Source organism: Falco cherrug, chromosome 10 (assembly GCF_023634085.1).
Source record: "Falco cherrug isolate bFalChe1 chromosome 10, bFalChe1.pri, whole genome shotgun sequence".
In the NCBI taxonomy this organism is placed as follows: Eukaryota; Metazoa; Chordata; class Aves; order Falconiformes; family Falconidae; genus Falco; species Falco cherrug.
In genome coordinates, this window is record NC_073706.1 from 2,480,013 (window position 1) to 2,498,094 (window position 18,082).

Sequence of the window (18,082 nt, forward strand, 5' to 3'; positions counted from 1 at the left end):
TTTGAAGAAATTTATATCTTTGTTTAAATTATGGAGAACAGAAGACGAGCTGTGCAGAACATTTGTTATTGCCATATTTTCCCAGCGTTTCTCCATGTGCTGCTTTTCTGAAGCACTGATGTGGTTCTGTGCAGGGATATCCCGTTGGGATTTTGCATGAGAACCAGGATCAGCATATGCGTCTGCAACCGCTTTGCATCCAATAGGATTTCCCCAAGTAGCTGGACACGGAAATATTTTGCTCAGTGGAAGGAGCGTGCTGTTTGCACGATGTTCCTGCATCTTCATCTCTGCTCGAGCGTTGCTTGGTGTGAGGTGAGGTCAGGCAGAGCACGGCGGTGGGGTGCAGATGAAGATGTTCAGGTGCTGTGAAGCAGGAGCATGCTGCGGCATCGGTGGGGGCTCGGCCGCCACTGCTTGCATGATGGCACCCACCGGGAGCAGTGTGCATCCTCAGTGCAGCCTGCTGGTTTCAGGAAGAAATAAGAAAAACATAGAAAAAGCAAGGCATTTTTTAAAAAGGATTATTTCTCACTTTTATCAAATTGCACCTAAGAATTGCACTTTAAATGTGTTCAGCTCTCGAATGTGGATGTCCTGAGAAAGCTGCAGGGGCTTCGCTAATGGCAGCTGGCCCCAGCGCTGGGATATATATGGGTGACCCAAACACCCGGTCCTCCTCCTCGGGTGCTGCTGGAAGCTGTGTCCAGCATCCGGTGGGGATGTGTCCCCAACCTGCGGGGACTTCAGCTCTGCACCCGAGCAATTAATATTTTGCCTTGTTCCCTCTGGGCTGCTGCTCTCCCCTATGTTCCTGCTCCTTTCCTTTTTACGGAAAATACTTGTCTCCTCCTTGCCTCCTTGGTGCTGGGTGCTGTGCTGCTGGGAGCTCGGTCCCCTTCCAGCTCGCGTGTGACATCTCCGTGGCAACAGACCATGATGCAAAATTGCACCGGCTTGCAGGAGGAATAAGTCATGGATAAACCTTTTCTCCCCTCTGTAGCAGAGGTAAATCAAATTGTGGTAGGATAAGTTTTAACACGTGACATTCTCAAGGAGACTCTTCCCTGAAACACTGCAGGGCAGCCAACGGTGGAGGCTTTCAGCCACGTCCTTGGGTGGAAATCTGCTTGTCTTGGGGGTGGGACAGAGCTGGCAGGGAGATGCTGTGTCCAGGTGGGATCCCCTAGCTGAGCTGGAGCTTTTCCTCCACCTCTTTGGGGGCCGCTGGGGCATCCTTCACCCCGCTGTGCCTCCATTTCTGGCAGCGCTGGTGTCTCCACAAGGTTTAGGTGGGGATACAAACATCTTTTAACTGGTTTCCCACCATCAGGCGAGGACATCCCCATTTCTTCATGGGCATGGGCCCTATTTCCCTTTCCCAGCTGCTCCTTCCCTCCCATCATGTGCTCTCCAGGAGCTCCATGTCCCTTCCCAGTGCCCTCCCGTGTGCTCCAGCTGCAGGTGAAGGGGCTCTGAGCAGCCTTTCCATCCCTGCTGGCATCGTCTGGGGGCATCCCTGTCCCGGCCGCTGCGGCAGCGGCTCCTCCAGCAGCCCCCTGAGCACTCTGGGGTGAAACACAGCAACGTACACCCCCATTTTCATCCTTCCCTCCCCTTTTTGCTGAACCTGGGGGGCTGCGGATGCTGCGGAGGTCCAGGCGGTGATGTAGGAGGAACTGCCCGGCCTGGGTGCACAGGGGGTCCCTTGCACGGCTGCTGGCTGCGCCTTATGTGGCACAAAGGGCTCACGGGGGCTGGGGGAGACCACCTCGCACCAGCTGCCACATTTAAACCCAGTGTCAGCATCTGCTCAGTGCAAGTTTGTAGGAACTGTGAAATCCACTCGGTATCTCACCTCAGCCTGTTCCTTTTAAAACTTCAGTAGCAAACCTTTGGCCGTATTGTGGGCAAATCTTGGACCTTTTCTGTAGTATTTGCTCTTTTGGGAGTTTCTGTGTGATGTTAATCTGCTTTGACCAATTTCTACTATTTTTATTTAAAAAAAAATAAATAAAACAAGCAGAAAAAGCCGAAAGTACAAGGAGAGGGAAGCAAATAGGTCTCACACAGCATCTCTGGCCCTGATGAGGCAGAGGGAAACAAGCCCGCAGGTGACATCTTGATCATCCCCCTCGTCACTAAACAAGGCGCAGCTGGTATGGATGCTGTCACTAGAAACACTGGGGAAAAATTCAGCAGAAAGCCAGAGAAAGCCAAATGTTTTCACTGCAGCCCTGCCACTTATCTGCTTTGGGAGCAGGTGGGGGCTGGCTCTGTGCCTCAGTTTCCCTTTCTGTAAGTGGGGCAGATTGCTGCTCCCTCCTAGTGTGCATTGACAGCCGTGAGCAGCAGAAGCAGAGTGCAATCCTGCACCACAGATTACTCCAAGGGATGAAACGCTTTGGAAAAGTTCCTGTAATGTCTTTATGTATGTGTGATACCTTTGCCAATGTAAATGCTACGGCACTCGCCTGTAAGGGAATGCTGGAGTAAAAAGCTGAATTGATTTATCTATCTATCCATCTATCTATCCATCTATCTATATCTCCATTTAATATATCCACTTAATTTTTCTCTGTGTGTTCTCAAATAGATTAGGTTTCAAGAGGCTCAGGGCTGGAGGACAGCTGAATTGACAACCAGAAGATATAGGTTAGTTTTACAGCAACAGTATGAAAACCACATAAAATTGGACTTGGTTTTATAACACTCATTCAGGAGTCTTGAAGCCAGAAATGGGATTTAATGTATAATGTAGCGAGATACAGATGAGACCTTTTCAGAGTTTCCGTGGTTTTGTTATACTATATATTATCAGTGCTGCCTGGTAATTTTTTTTCCCCCAAAAAGATTCCTTCTAAAAGCAGGAGGTTGTTTCTGAAAGCTCTACTGTACTGGTGACATATCCATATGCAATGTAAATGACCTGTTGTTTGAGAAGATGATAATGGAAATAAATCCCAAATTAAAAAAAAATATAAAAATAAACCCCTGTAGATCAGGAAAAATAGCAGAATTTCCAACACCCAGAAAGCTCCTGCTCTAGCAAAGGGCATGTATCCATGGCAACAGGAGCCCTTACTGTCACGATAATAAAAAAATATATTATTCTAGGAGAGCTCTTAAAAGGGAAATATACATTTCTCTGAGGTGGATGATGAAATATTGGGCAGCAGAGTGAAGAATGAGCCAGAGGAGTCTGGAAAGTGATCCCAGCAATTCTGCAGCCCGCTGCAGGGCGGGAGGGGGGATGCAGACCTGGCAGGAGGATGGGGAAGTATCCTGTGGCTGTATCCAGGACTCGGCTGCCTCCATCTCCTCCGTGTTCCCATGCACATGACTCGGAGAGCCCTGTGGAGGAGGTCCACTCCAGCGTGTATACCCAGAGCGATGCAAATCTGGTGGCAAAGGCTGGAAATGATGGGGCTGTGCTGGTGCAGGGCAGCGTGGGGGCAGGGGAGCCCTGCTGAGGTCTGGTGGCAGCAGCCAAGGCCCCGGCATCGGTAGGCACTGAGTGTCCTCGTGGCATCGTGGCCCACCACGTGCTCCTGACATCAGGGGACACGTGCCAGCCAGCTGTGAGCCAAGGAGTTGCAGCAGCTTTTTGGGAAGGCTTTTAGTTTTTGGCAAAGAGAAAATTGTGAAAAACCAGCATACTGGCTGAACTTTTCCCAAGTTTGAATTTTGAGAAGAGGCTAAAACCCAGTGCTGGCAAGTCAGCATTTCACCACTGGTAAAAACGGTGTGTGAAAGTTAGCAGAACACTTTGATTAAAGGGGTAAGAAACAGAAGCTGTTTTTCCCCCTGTAGGATACCCAGGATTTTCCACCCAGAAACAAGCAGGGAGTGAGCAGCTCGATGGAACAGTCCTGCCGTCCGCACTGTGGTGGGCTCCGCACCCTGCCAGGGGTGGGATGCAGGTGGGATCCCCTGAGGAAACTGCTCTGCTCAGGGTGTGGAGCAGCCGGCTGGACCTCGATGACCCCTGTGCTTGTGGCCCTGGAGCTTCCAAGAAAGGCACACCTGGCTTGTGTCCTGGTGGCTGTGGGACCATCCGTGGAGGAGCAGACCCTGCAGCAGAGCTGGAGGGATGCCATGGGAGCATCCCACAGGAGCCTCGGAGTGCTGGGGACTGCTCAGTGGTTTGGGGCTTTTCATGGCTTTCTCTGGGATTTGAGGTGTTTAATTTGGTGCGTCTTTGGGTCCTGCTTGCTGACAGCACCGAGGTGTGGGGTGAAAACACCCCCTTGGGGCACCCTGGCCTGATCCTGGAGGATGCTCTCTGCAGCATGGAGCAGGGAAGCTGCCCAAGGAATGGGTAAGAAAAGGGAAAAAACTGCCCCCAAAATATAGGGGGCAAAGAGGAGTGGTCCTGCCCTGGGAGTACCGTGTGGCAGGGGAGCTCAGGCGCTAACTGGCCCGGTCCCACCTGCCGCTGGCCCTGCCTTCACACCCGGCGGGAGCTGCAGGGAGCTCAGGGCTTGTGCTGCTTCCAGCAGATCCAGAGGGAAACGGCCCCTCCACGAGCGACCTCCCTCCAGCCGGGGTGCAGGCAGGGCTGGGGGGCTGGGCAGGTGCTGTGCCTGGGTGGGTGATGGCAGCTGTCTGCGGGTGCTCCTGCCTTGGTCCTCCCCAACCTTGATGCACTAATAGAGTCTCTTCTCTCTCTTCCCCAGCACCCGTCCCCAGCCCAGCCCTGTCCTGCCCAAGCTGGCGTTTTGGCCCAGCGTCACTCCTGCCACGGGTAAGCTCAGGTGAGCCCAGCAAGGGCTGGAGTCAAAACATACATTTTCTGTGAATCCCCAGTGAAGTTGGGCAGCCAGGGCTCTGGATGAGGAGGACCCATGGGGACTCCCAGCTCACTGCCCCTTCTCCTCCCCAGCCATCATGTCCCCACTGTGGTTACATCCATGACCGTATCCCCACTGGCACAAACCACTGACAAGTTGTGTTTCCCACCCGTCCCCCTGGCTGTTAAGATTTCTGCAGCATCGTTAGCAGTTCCTGGTGGAGATAACCTCACCTTCTGCCTGGGAAAGACTGAAATTCCCCGTGTGCTGGAAGGGTTGTTAGGCTGTGTCACTGCTGCTGTAACCTCTCTAGCTGCTGGGATGCCCGCGATAGCGGAGCTTGCTGTAATTGTTATTTCCCCCTCCTCCTCCTGCACGCTGGCTGTGGTGAACCATGAGGCCCCCTTGCACACTTGCACCCACCCAGGGCAGATTGGCAGCGCTTGTCCTGGGAAACCTCTCCTGGCGAAACACTTGGAAATATTTCTGGATCCTCCTGGGTGCTGAGGGAAGGGAGATGGCATCCCTGGCTGCTGCTGGCACTCCGTCCCCCCCAGCAGAACTCCATCTCTGGGGGCTTTAATAAAAGATAGACCTGGGGCTCGTGTAATCTGCGACCCGGAGGAGACCCCGCGCTGGCATGCTTGCAGCGGGGACAAGTCGCCTGCAGACACCTTGGGGGAAGCGGGGGCTGCTGAGACCCGTGGATAAACGCAGGGCCGGGCACTGCACCTTAGCTCCACTACCCCACAGCACGTCCTCCCCCAGGGGCGGCGTCCTGGCTCAGGGGGCTCAGCGATGAGTGGGTGGGAATTCCGTAACCTTCGTGCCTCGGAGGGAAGCAAGAGCAGCGCAAGTTGCCTGCAGAGCCCCTGGCAATGCTGCTGCGGCCCGCGGCAAGTGCGGAGCCCCTGTGCCGGTGGCGCTTTGCCAGGCTCTGCTCATGCTCTCGCCGAAACGCCGGGGCCAGGGAGCTGGTGAATGCCAGCCCTGTGACCCCGTAAGCCCAGGCTCGAGCCCCCGCCTCTGTGTCCTGCAGCCGAATGGGGATTTGCTCTGGGTCCCTCCAAGCGTCCGTTTGGGCATCCTCAGCCTCCCCTTTTCCCTCGGGGCATGCCACTGATCTCTGTGTTATTTCAGCCTGAAGGCGTGAATCAAGGCTTTTGGCTCCAGGACAGCATTAATGCCCAGCACAACCCCTCGGAGCTATAAATATGTCACTGCTCCACTGGAAAGCGAATCCAAAAGTGTATCCAAAGCCAGCAACGGGATGGAGCGCAGCTCGCTAACTGATGTGATCCCAGGGCACTGGCATTTAGGGAATGGCTCTGTCAGGAGTCCCAAAATCCCAGCGGCTTTCCCCTTCCATTAGACCTATAGGCACAGACTGCAGCACAAATGCAGTTTGTAAAAGGTTCCTGGACCTTGCCCGGAGCAGGAGGGTGGGAGCTGGATGCTGGGGCTGGCAGCAACGGGAGGATGCGGGGGCTTGGTGGGTCCCCCTGCCACCCCCTCACTGCAGGGTTCCCCCCCCGAGCTGGCAGGGCTGGCCTCAGCTCCAGCCCCAACCCGGGCAGAAACGGAGAGAACAGGGAGGGGAGGGCTTGGGGACCCCAGGGAGAGGAGGGCTTGGAGACCCCCAGGGAGGGGAGGGCTGGGAGACCCCCAGGGAGAGGAGGGCTGGGAGACCCCCAGGGAGGGGAGGGCTTGGGGACCCCAGGGAGAGGAGGGCTTGGAGACCCCCAGGGAGGGGAGGGCTGGGAGACCCCCAGGGAGGGGAGGGCTTGGGGACCCCAGGGAGAGGAGGGCTTGGAGACCCCCAGGGAGGGGAGGGCTGGGAGACCCCCAGGGCGCTGCTTGCCACACCAGGGCTCACCTGTGCCCTGGCTGAACGCCGTGCTCATCGCGGGGGCATTGCTTGGCACAAAGCAGATGAGTTTGGTTTCACTTTATTTCTCGCAGAGGCTGGTGGGGTGCAGGCAGGAGCAGGCAGGCCCAGGCAAGGACAGGCAGGAGCAGGCAGGAGTAGGCAAGGACAGGCAGGAGTAGGCAAGGACAGGCAGGGGCAGGCAGGGACAGGCAGGAGCAGGCAGGGGCAGGCAGGGCTCCGCAGGAGCAGGCAGGGACAGGCAGAAGCAGTCAGGAGGAGGCAGGGGCAGGCAGGGACAGGCAGGAGCAGGCAGGGGCAGGCAGGGCTCCGCAGGAGCAGGCAGGGACAGGCAGAAGCAGTCAGGAGGAGGCAGGGGCAGGCAGGGACAGGCAGGAGCAGGCAGGGGCAGGCAGGGACAGGCAGGGACAGGCAGGAGAAGGCAGGGGCAGGCAGGGACGGGCAGGCACAGGCAGGGTCAGGCAGGGACAGGCAGGAGAAGGCAGGGGCAGGCATGAGAATGCAGGCCCAGGCAGGGTCAGGCAGGAGAAGGCAGGGTCAGGCAGGAGAAGGCAGGGGTGGGCAGGGACAGGCAGAGGCAGGCAAGGGCGGGCAGGCACAGGCAGGGACGGGCAGGGATGGGCAGGGACGGGCAGGCACAGGCAGGGACAGGCAGGGATGGGAGGGCACAGGCAGGGGCAGGCAGGGACAGGCAGGCGCAGGCAGAGACAGGCAGGGACGGACAGGGATGGGCAGGTGCAGGCAGGCACAGGCAGATGCAGGCAGGGGCAGGCAGGGACAGACAGGGGCTCGGGGGGCAGGCAGGGACAGGCAGGGATGGGCAGGGCCAGGCAGAAGAAGGCAGGGCCGGGCAGGGCCAGGCAGAAGAAGGCAAGGCCGGGCAGGGCCAGGCAGGGCCGGGCAGGGCCAGGCAGGGACAGGCAGAAGAAGGCAGGGCCGGGCAGGGCCAGGCAGGGCCGGGCAGGGACGGGCAGGGCCAGGCAGAAGAAGGCAGGGCCGGGCAGGGCCAGGCAGGGCCGGGCAGGGCTCCGCCGGCGGCTGCTTTCCCCGGGCGCTGCAGGGGGAGCTCGCGGCGCGCCGGCATCACGCGCTCCCGCCGCATCCCGCCGCCGGCGGGCGGGGCCGGGCCCGGGGGGCAGCGCCGGGCCGGGGCTGCCCGAGGCGTGTAACGGGGGTCGGGGGCACCGCTCGCGGCCGGGCGGAGGGGGCAGCCCCCTCCCAGGGGGTCCTGTGCCCGCTGGGCTCCCTTCGGCCCCTCGAGCTCCCTTTGCGCGTGCTGCCCGCCCCCCCGGGTCCCGGCCAGCCTGCGGGGGGGGGGGGGGTGTTCCCCCTTGCCCCAGCACAAGCCTCCCAGGAGACGGGCAAGGGGTGCGGGTGGCAGCCGAGATCCCGAAGGCATCACCCTTGGGGGGACAGTCGGGGTCCTGGGGTGCGTGGGGCAACCTCGGCGTTCTGACGGAGGGTGGAGAACTTTCTCCTCTGCCTCGCTTTCCCGGCGGGGAAGGTCCAGCAGTAACCGGGGGTGACCGTGTGCGTGGGGAAAGGTCCTCGGGATGCTGCAGCTGGCTCGGGGCCAGCGGGGGGTGACGTGCACCCCAGGAGCCCCCAGCTCCCTGCCCGTAGCTGGGAGATACAAGCCTCCCGTTTGCCTGGTGTTCAAGGAAAACTCGGCTCCAGGTCTCCCTGGGACGTTTTCCTTTCCCTCAGCCTTTATGTTGTTTGGCGCAACCTTATTTTCCGTGCCCCTAATTCCAAGCTTGGCTCTGGATCAGGACCAACGCACCAGCAGCAGAGGAACCCCTGGGAGAATCGCTCGCCCCGCTTGGTATCAGCTCAGGTATCTCTGATACAAACACACGGAAAATGGCTAAACAAGGAGGTTAAATAATTGTGCACAGACTTTTTTATGCATCTTCCACTGCTTGCTGTGGGGAACACATAAAAAGAAATTAAGGAAATAGGGGTTACTTATCCACCAGGAACGCTTTCCAGTCTTTTATCTGTATTCCTCATAGGTGCCATTTTCACATAAATTTGAAGACTATATGTATTTAGGAACGTAATGCATATAGGAGATATAAAGGACGTTGATAAATTAGAGATAATTTAGCTTTTATATATACACAAATATAGATATAAACATCATTACCATTTTATTTATGCGTGTGTGTTTACACATACAGATCTTATATTTACATATTTATAGAAATGCTAAATGTATTGAATGCTATCAGAGACAGCTCACAGATAAAAGAAACACTGTGAACTAATGAATGTAAAAAAGAAGAAAACAAATATAAAATAGTGATAAATCAATAGTTTCTTCTGTTAGTAGAAGTAAATTGTACTGCTGAAAAAATGTTTTTTTCCCCCCACAGTCTACTGTAGTGAAGGTGTTCATAAACAGCTTTCCTTCTTCAGCTTGCTGGTTGTCTGTTCTTCAAACAAAAAATACCACAACTTTCCTTGGAAGCCAAGCCGTAAGTATCACTTTGCCCCAAATCCTCTTTTCCACCTTAACAGCCCCCTTGGTGCTGCTCTTAGATGCGGTGGAGGCACGGGGGCAGCCCAGCATCCGCGCTGCGGGGCATGGTGGGGTGGTGACGGACGCGGGAGCAGCTTTCCTCCAGCCTTGCTGGAGCGTGGCACCAGCTGGGATTGCCTGGGACTGGGGGCACCCGGGCAGGACTTTGCATGCCAGTCGACCCCTTGGTGCGTTCCTGGCTCGCCTGAAAGGTGCTGGAGAATTTGAAAGGACATTTTGAGCACTGAAGTGGAATTTTACACCTTTTCTGAGATGATATTTTGGTGAGGGTATGAAAAAAACATATATTTTGCTCCCCCCCCCGCCCCGCAACTGTTCTTGCTGTTTCTAAACCAAATTGAACATGAGCTTTGAACACTGGATGCTCTCCTGAAGGGCAGGTTCCTCTGTCGGATCCGGACCCCCACCCCAAACATTTGGCAAAATAAAAGTGAAATGACTCAGTCTGTGCAGATGAAACCCTCTCAGTGTTGTTCAGGCATTGGGTTTTTGGAGTGGCTTCTCTTCCACAGACAAGACAATGCGAGATGGTATTTGGAAACAAAAATATCATCAGAAGAGCAAAAGGCTGTCCGCGGTGGGGCTGCTCACCCCCTCTCTGCAGCAGACGGCTGCCTCTCAGCTCCCTTTGAATTGCTCTCAGTGCATTACTTGGTTTTCAATTTCATTCCCTTTCCTAGGAGCAACCTTAGCTTTATGTTTCCCTTTTAAGCTGATTGAAATAAAGTATTTGAACAAATGTCATGGGCACTTAGAAATCTCTCCTCTGTTTATTCCCTTTGCTTTCATGCTGTCCACCTTCTGTAGTACCAGTTCTTAAAGCCTTGAGTGCTGTCTATATAAATTAATGCATCTTGTAGGCAGGATACCATACAAATTCATTAATTTTTTGTATATTGGAAATATGCTTTTATTAAGTCTCTCTTCATGTTTTTCCAATGGTTGAATAGTTGAGCTTCTTTATAAACCACCAGCAAAGAGATGGTGGCTCCTTGAGATCCATTAAGTACATACCTCTGGGAGCGTGTTCTTCATCCAGCACACATTTATAGTCAGCACAGAAAACAGGCCCCAAAGTTTTGTTCTTCCAAACTCCCTTCCAAACATCTGCCATTGTGTGCGTGACTCCTGGAGATCCTGGTGGGCAAATCCAGGGGAGGTTTCTGCCTCAGGGAGGTTCCCACTCCTGCGCTCCCAGCTCCCCCAGGGGTTGCACGGTCCCTGGGCAGCCCCATCCCTGGAGCCGGAGCTGCTGTGCCTTCTTTCAGGCTATGTTGTCACCACAGCCACCCAGATCACCCTTCTCCTTCCTTCCTCCCCACCACCCACAGGAGATGCCTGCTCCTGGGATGCAGAGCTACTGCCCCAGCTACGTCTGCTTTGCACAGTGAGCATGAGGTTGGGAGACCTGGGAGAGTGTCATCATGTTTCTTGAGGCAGAGAAGTCCATAAACCTTTGGCTGAAACTTTCAGTTCCCCAGGGCAATGGGAGCTGTCCCACAAGATGGTTGTCAGAGCTCTGAGGGCACTAATAAGCCTTAATGACCCTGGCCAGCCTCACCTGGAGCCTCCACCCACATCCCTGGGCCCAGGAGCTGTATTTAAGCTCAGCAGCTGGTCTCCAGTTGTAAGCTCTTTCTTGGGGGTGGGAGTGCTGCTTGATGAGCCTAGTCCTAAAGCTGACCTGAGGGTGGACTCCCAGGACTGACCTTAACCTGCTTCACCACCATGATGTTTCCCTGTGAGATGGACTCTTGTTTGGATCTGGCTGCTGTCTCAGGGTCTGCTCTGCTCATCTTGCTCCTGCTTTTGCTGCTCTCTCACAGTGATGTGGGGGCTTGAAGCTTTGATGTTACCTGTTCATATGCTGATGCTCCAGGTTCCCTTTTGGAGACTTGCTCCTGCTGGCCACCTGGGGATGTCAAGGGCTGCACTGCTAGCAGAAGTACAGTCAGACTGGGTCACTTGGTGGTGACACATGGGTGTGGAGGCAAGGGCTGAAGTGCAGGTAGGGTGAGGTAAAGGTGCCAGCACCAGCCTCTCCTCTGGTGCCTGTATGGGGCTGGCTGGTGAGCCAGGAGCAGTGCAGGCACCCACAGGCTCCCATCCTGCCTGGCTACTCCAGGACTGTTTTCCCCAGGATCTACTAAATTTATCTAAGATGCTTTCTGCCTCTGGCTTGTGGTGGACTAGGATCCTGGATGGTGGTGTGTCACACCAGCAGAGCCTGGATACAAAGCCAGGAGCCCTGTTCCTGCAAGAATTGATGGTACCAGGGAAGGAAAGGACATGTCTTTGGGGAGCTCTCAGACCATGTCAGTGAGATGCTGAAGGTACACGGTGTGGCTGCTGCAGCCTTCCTGCAGCCCAGGTGTGGCCTGGGCTTTCAGTTTTGCTCCCAGCAGAGCTTTCCGTGCAGTCTGGATCCTTCGGGGGAAATCTTTTACCAAAAGGGTCATTTTGGGGAAATCCCAGCCTCTTCCAAGTCCACACCCCTGCCCAGTGGCACCTGTTTCCTATCCCCTTGTTTCTGCAGAGACAAATGGAACTGTGTTGGCACTCCTGGCCACCCAGCTGGTGGTTGGATCTGTCACCAACTCCCTGTCCATCCCCAGAAGAGCTCAGCAGAAGGACCATGGGGTGATGCTGATGGCAAGGGCAATGGCAGTTGTGACACAGTCTCTGGTGGCTTGAAAGACAGGGCGGGGAAGGCCGTGTAGGATGCTCTGTAATCTGTTCAGCCGTGCTGATGCCAGGTGGGTGGCCGTGTTGGCACTGTGCTTCCTGCGCCTTGGGCTCTGGGCACCAAGCACCATCTGAAGCAGAAGACCAGACTCTGCAAGTTGCTATAATGTCCTTGGCTTGCACCCAGTTCATGCCTCAACTTGAGGCCCTGATCTACATGGCTTCCTCTAGGCGTGATATTCTGCAGCCTCCATGTAGATGGGAGGTCTTTTTCTGGACTCTGTGAACCGCTCTGGTTTCCCCAGTGAGACAACCACTCTGCATTTCCAGGGCTCTGAGCACAGATGTGTTTATTTAACTGATTTTCATAGGTTTCTTCCAGTGATGCAGAGAAAGTGATTTAGCTGTGTACATTAAATGAAGGCAGTATGAAAAAAAAAAATCAATTTAACTCCCATCTGAGTTACACAGAGAAGCGAATAAATAGAATATTATTTTAAAAATGACAATTTTGATTGTTCCGACTGCCAGCTGGACCAGTTCCTTCTGCTGCAGAAACTGCAGCCCTGGCCAGGAATAGTGGAGGTGTGTCTGGCTTGAGCAGCTTCAGAGAACACAAAGACCAGCAGAAATAGTTGAAAAGTACACGCATTCATACTGGTTTCAGGCAGGAGTGAGGAGCACGGCTGTCCAAGCCCATGGCTTGCAGGGGTGGATGGAGATACACATAAAGTCCTTACCTATGACTTGACAGTCCTTGAAGGTGTGTCCATGGGGAGGGGGCTGGTGTTCAGGTGATGCCACTTTCCAGCCCCTGGTGCCCTGGGTTAAGGGCAGGTCCCACCCATGCAGCAGCTCCACCACTGTCATGACACCACAATGTCACATCAAAGTAGATCTGGGCATAGTGCTCCAGGATAGGAATTTGGTGGTTTTAAAATGTTTGTGACTGTCAGCACTGTGGAGCTTTTAATGTGAAATGACAAAAGTAACTCCAAAAAGAATGAGATAATTCTGGTCAGTTTGCTTTTTTTTTTTTTTAATATGAACTTCCTTGGTTTCAAAAAGATTTTGAATGTGCTTTTTTCTCTGCTGCTGAAAAGTTAAATGAAAACACCATCCTTTAATTTGAAAGAAGTGATTCAATTTAACAAAAGATTTGATTTGAGTTACTTTCTTTGAAATTTTGGCCCCAAATGAGGTGTGATTATTTGCAAGGAAAACAGGCTAATGGCTAAAATAGATGCAGTGACTAGACTCAGGGGGGTAATGCTGGATGTGGCACCTGGCCAGCCTTGTCCTCTTGGGCTACTAGGGGTGGCAAGTAGGCCACTGTCCCTACCACGATGGGGTCTCAGTGACGAGCTGCTCACCAGGGGCCTGTGCCAAGTAAGGAGGGGGTGAAGGGCGCTTCTTGTGGAGTGTGTTGGGGTGGGAGTTTGGGACTGAATAAGAGACCCTGGGATTTGTCCAGGATGTTTAGGGGAAAGGCCAAAGGAGGTGAAAATGTCAAGGTGGATCAGGGAGGAATGAACATGGGAAAAGGGGGACAAAACCAGGGGTGTGGGGAAAGATGATCTCAGCAGCCTGTCCCATTGAGTAGGACAGAGGTCCAACAGGATGGCTGGAAAAGGGATAACAGATGGAGAGGAGTGCTGGTGTGACCTGGCTTTCCCTGTGGGAAGGGAGACTTGCAGATCTGGATGTTTCCCTGGAGACTGCTCATCACCCAGGGTTCCCAGTGGAGAGCTGCATGGCCGTGGCTGCAAACACCAGCTGTGGCTGGGTGCTTGAGGAAGCCCAGCCAGGGGTCTCCTCCAAGGAGGGTGGTTGTAAATGTTCTTTTCCAGTGTCCTCACAAGGCAGCAGTGAGGTGGGCATTTCCCTTGTCTCCGTCCCCATCCAGCAACAAAGGAGGCAAAAGACTGTAAAGGCTGGAAAAGAAAACGGCAAACGGTGCCTCAGCCATTTGAGCACATCCCCTCTCTGTGTCAGGAGGGGACAGGGTGACAGGTTACAGGGAGCTTTTGGCTGGTGGTGCTGCCCTGTGTCCCCTGTGGCATGGCCCAGGGCTGGAGGGGATGAGCTGGCAGGTGCAGAGATGGAAGACGGGGAGATCTCCTGCTGTTTCCCTTCAGAAAGGAATAAGTGGCAATATCAGCATATCACTAATCAGCAATTGCAAAAATAAATATCTCCCTTTCTCATCTTGAGTGGCCTTAAAAAAAAGAGGTTTTGTAAATTCTCTGTTGCTAATAGTTAAGAAGTCAACCTCGTAGTAAAACTGGTCCACCACAAACATGTCTGTCTGGAATCTACCCTTTTGGGGATTTTCTGTTTCTCTCTTGCTCCAGTTCAAAATCTTAGAAGTTGTCTTACAAAATGTAACTCCTGTCCTCCATGCAGCTGGGCACCCCATAACCATCATCCAAACCCTCCCCTGGGCTGGGGTCTGAAATGGCATGGACTCCTGCAGGTTCTCCTTCAGGAGAGAAAGGATTATGAAATCCTTCCAGTCCAAACTGTTCCTCTTGCTCTGTGGGGTAAGAAAAGCAGGGCTGGCTATGCCTCATTCTGATAGCCTGAGCTGACCATTCTCCCCTTCCCTCTCATGTTCACTTACCTCCAGTCTCAGGTGCCTGTGGGATATTTTGGGGATGTTTCTGAGGAGAACCAGCTGTTCCACTGTAAACTTGCCCCATGCACCAGCTCCCTCCCACACCTGCTCCCAGCCCAGCTCCAGTAGTACAGCAAGCCCATGGTGTAGTCACCTGGTAATGTGTCTTTGCTTATTGAGTTTACATTTGCTCTCTAAAGAGGCAAATTTATTTATGTCCTATAATAAAAAGCTGTTAGGTGACAGAACCCCCCCCACTTGTAACAATTAATCACAATTGTTGATGTACCCAGAGCAGAAGGCTGCTCCGGCAGAGCGTGGCTGCAGAGGTGCCATGGTGGTGCTGGTGCGTGGATGCCTGGCCCTGGGGTCAGGCGCTGGCTGGGATCGACGCTGGCCATGCACAGAAAAGCCTGAGCTTGGCTGTGTTCAGTGGTGGTCTCAAAATCCCCCAAGAAACTCAGATTTCCCCTTGGCTCACATCTGAGAGGAGCAGGAGGCACGGCCATGAGCATGGGAACGATGTGGGGAGGATCCGGCATGGCATGTCCAACAGCCAGCAAACAGTGCAGGCGCCTTTTCGGCAAGAGCGTGCCTTCAGCCAAACCCCAATGGCTTCTGTGAAGTTTTTCCAAAATGGTTAACTTTCTGGTAGTTGTGGGGGTGAAGGGTTAAGCTTTCAAAACCAAACCCTCTTATTTTTGTAACCAAAAATTCACACTCCACCCAAAGCAACAGTGAAGACTGGACTATATTTGAGCCTGTCAGCTCTGCTTTGCTCTCTGTTGTTAAAAAACCCTGCTGCTCCCTGCCTGAAAAATGTCAGACGGAAATTGAAAAATAACATTTTCCCCTTTTCCTGCTGACACACTTGCTTTCCTCCAACAGCAACCAGCATTTCTCCAAGCATCTTGATAAGCTTTGCACTGGAGGGTGCTGCCAGAGCTGGGTGCAAGAGGTTGGGGTGGATCCTGGCACCCACAGAGCCCAGGGACACCCAAACGTGGTGGGGTGCTACTTCTCCCCAGAGGGTGGGCAAAAGCATGGGACCCTCTCTCTGATGAGCTCTTCCTCTGTAAAGGGAAAAGGAAGGAAAGCGCTTGGTACGGGTGTGTTACAAAGATGGAGAGGCTCAGATATGAATCACAAGTGTCCCAAAAGTGCTGGAATAACATCACTGTGATACTGAGAGTAACAGCACAAAGAGCGGCTCGGTGTAACAGCGGTTGCTTCACCTACTCAGCAGCTTAAAAGCATGGAAATAAGTTAAAAGCCAAGTTACTCACACTTTTTATCACCTTGCTATCAGCTGTGCTGAAGATGCTGCCACCTCCCTGGCTGCCTGTAGGGATGGCAGCCTCAGCCTTGCCTGTTTGTGATGCACAGCTGAAAAATAAGGGCTGCACAAGACCTATGAAAGTTCCCAATGATAGAGGTGGGACAGGGCACGTAGAAGCTGAGCACCTAAAGCTCGTTGGGGTGCAGCTCAACCTCCCAGCATCTCCTATCATGTCACCCCACTTGTTGGTGAATGCTCAGTGCTGCTGGAGCTGGGATAACCCAAATAGCAGCAGCCAGGCTGGAAACACACCAAGCTGCCTTGCTAGTGCTTGTGGACTGTGTGTATTATCCAACCGGGTTGCTTTTCCTGCCCGTAAAGGCCCATCACCCAGCCAAGGTGCTTGCTCATGCCCTGGGAGCTGATCTGACCCGAGCAGGACCTAAGAAGTGCTTTGCAAGCTCAGGGACAAAATATTATACTAACATCAGGGAAAGTGAAGGCGTCTTGGCAATTACTTCAGAACTGAGCTTGCAAGTCTGCTGGTTTTGTTCGTGTTCATCTGAAAGCCTTTGACACATCCGTGCTGTGTTTCTTTTATGAATATGCAAATCAAAGCAGTGAAATTACAGATAATGATATGTAGTCAAAACTTTTCAGAAGTTAATGCATATTCCTTATTTTGCAGATTTCTATCACATTTGTATTTGCAAAATAGATGAGATAACGCTGCTCAAGAGAACAGCTTTCCTGTCACAGAAGCAGCGATATACCTTTCAAATCCCACCCTGAACTGCTGCTAGCTCCCTTCCCAGTGCCGGGGTCCCTCCTGCAGGGATGGGGTCACACTGGGCGCCTGGGCATCAGCGCCCTGGGACCCTGAGGCAGAGCCCAGCTGCCGTGTGGTTTTGGGGGCTGTGTGGTTGGACTGAGGCACCGTCGTGCCCCCACAGCCCCGCTGCGGTGCTGCGGTCCTGCTGTGGATCTGAGACAAAACCCTGCGGGCGAAACTGCATCGGGTCCCAGGCTTCGGGAGGTGGGTGGTCACCTGCTGGGGTGCCTGGCACTTTGGGTGTCAGCTGCAGCAGTCTGTGCAGCCTGGAGGGGTTTTTCTTGGGAAAGAAAAAAACCTAAACCAGTCTGATCATTTGTCGCTGCCTTGCTGTAAGACCAACTTCAGTAATGTAACACTGATGCAATAAAATACTTTGCAAGATGAGGATACCTTTCCAGAAAGCAATTCAATATTTTTCCAAAGTGAAGTTTTCAAAGTAATGCTGGTCTAGTGGGGTTTCTTGTTAAGGGGGATTGCTATATACAATGTGGAGAATTTTACACAAATATTTGAATTTATTCTGCTTTAGGAGAAATGTCTGAACACTACCACATAGTGGAAATATGGGGTTCGACCAGAGCATTCCCGACTGAGACCCGTTCACTGCTGTTCCTGCAATGTTCCCATTACCAGGTGAGATGCAGTGCTCCCCTCTGCCTGTTCCTCCTGAGCAGACAGTGTGTGGCAGATGTAATTCCCTGGGACCTGTGTAGGCTGCCCTAGCAAGCTCCATCCCTTTGGCCATCGAGTGTTGGGGGCTGACCCACGGCAGCCAGGCTCGGGGCAGCACCTTGCCCAAGCTCTCTGCATGCTGCTGGGCCACCGACAGTCCTTGGGTTGTTGGCTGGGGGCTGTCTACACCTCATCCTGCTCCCAGCTAGTTTAAGTCTTCAGTTTCATCCTCTCTCTGCTGCATTTCCAGTTCATCCCCATCAGCAGCTTCCTCTTCATTTATAAGAGGAATCAGCCTGGGCTGCTGTGGAGGATGCTTATCACCCATGGCTGAGGGTACTCATAGAGCATTTTTGCCTCTCCTGGTCCAGCTCTGGTGGGAACTTGACCCTTTTCTGCTCTGTTCTCCCCCAAATTAATTTCATCACCTTTAATAATGCGTGTGGGAGAGCAGTTTCCAGCAAGTGACACCCTCTGAGAAGCCTGGCAGTGGCTGGTGAGCCCTCCTCCCCTCCCCCTCCTCTTTTTCTTCTTGCAAACACCTACATCCTTCCTGTATTGTTTCAAACCGCAAGATAATAAACTGAGAAGCAAAAGCCTTCAAACGGCAAGTGGAAAGGTCTGCGGGGGGAGGTGGACCTCTGCACTTTGGGGGCTCCACCAGCCCCTGCAAATACCACCGGAAACCTCCGTCCTGCCGCTTGCATAACTGGGGCTGGGGGCTGGGGTGGGAACCCCCAAACGGCAGCGCCTGGCTGAGCCCCAACT

General features: G+C 53.7%; 1 long non-coding RNA gene across 1 annotated transcript; it reads left to right on the forward strand.

Annotated features, from left to right (window-relative positions):
- The first annotated feature begins 7,698 nt into the window (after positions 1–7,698).
- On the forward strand, positions 7,699–12,888 carry LOC129736946 (uncharacterized). The gene is made up of 3 exons (XR_008734190.1): positions 7,699–8,518; positions 9,060–9,161; positions 11,763–12,888. It is a non-coding gene; the product is annotated as an uncharacterized LOC129736946 (long non-coding RNA).
- Positions 12,889–18,082: the final 5,194 nt, after the last annotated feature.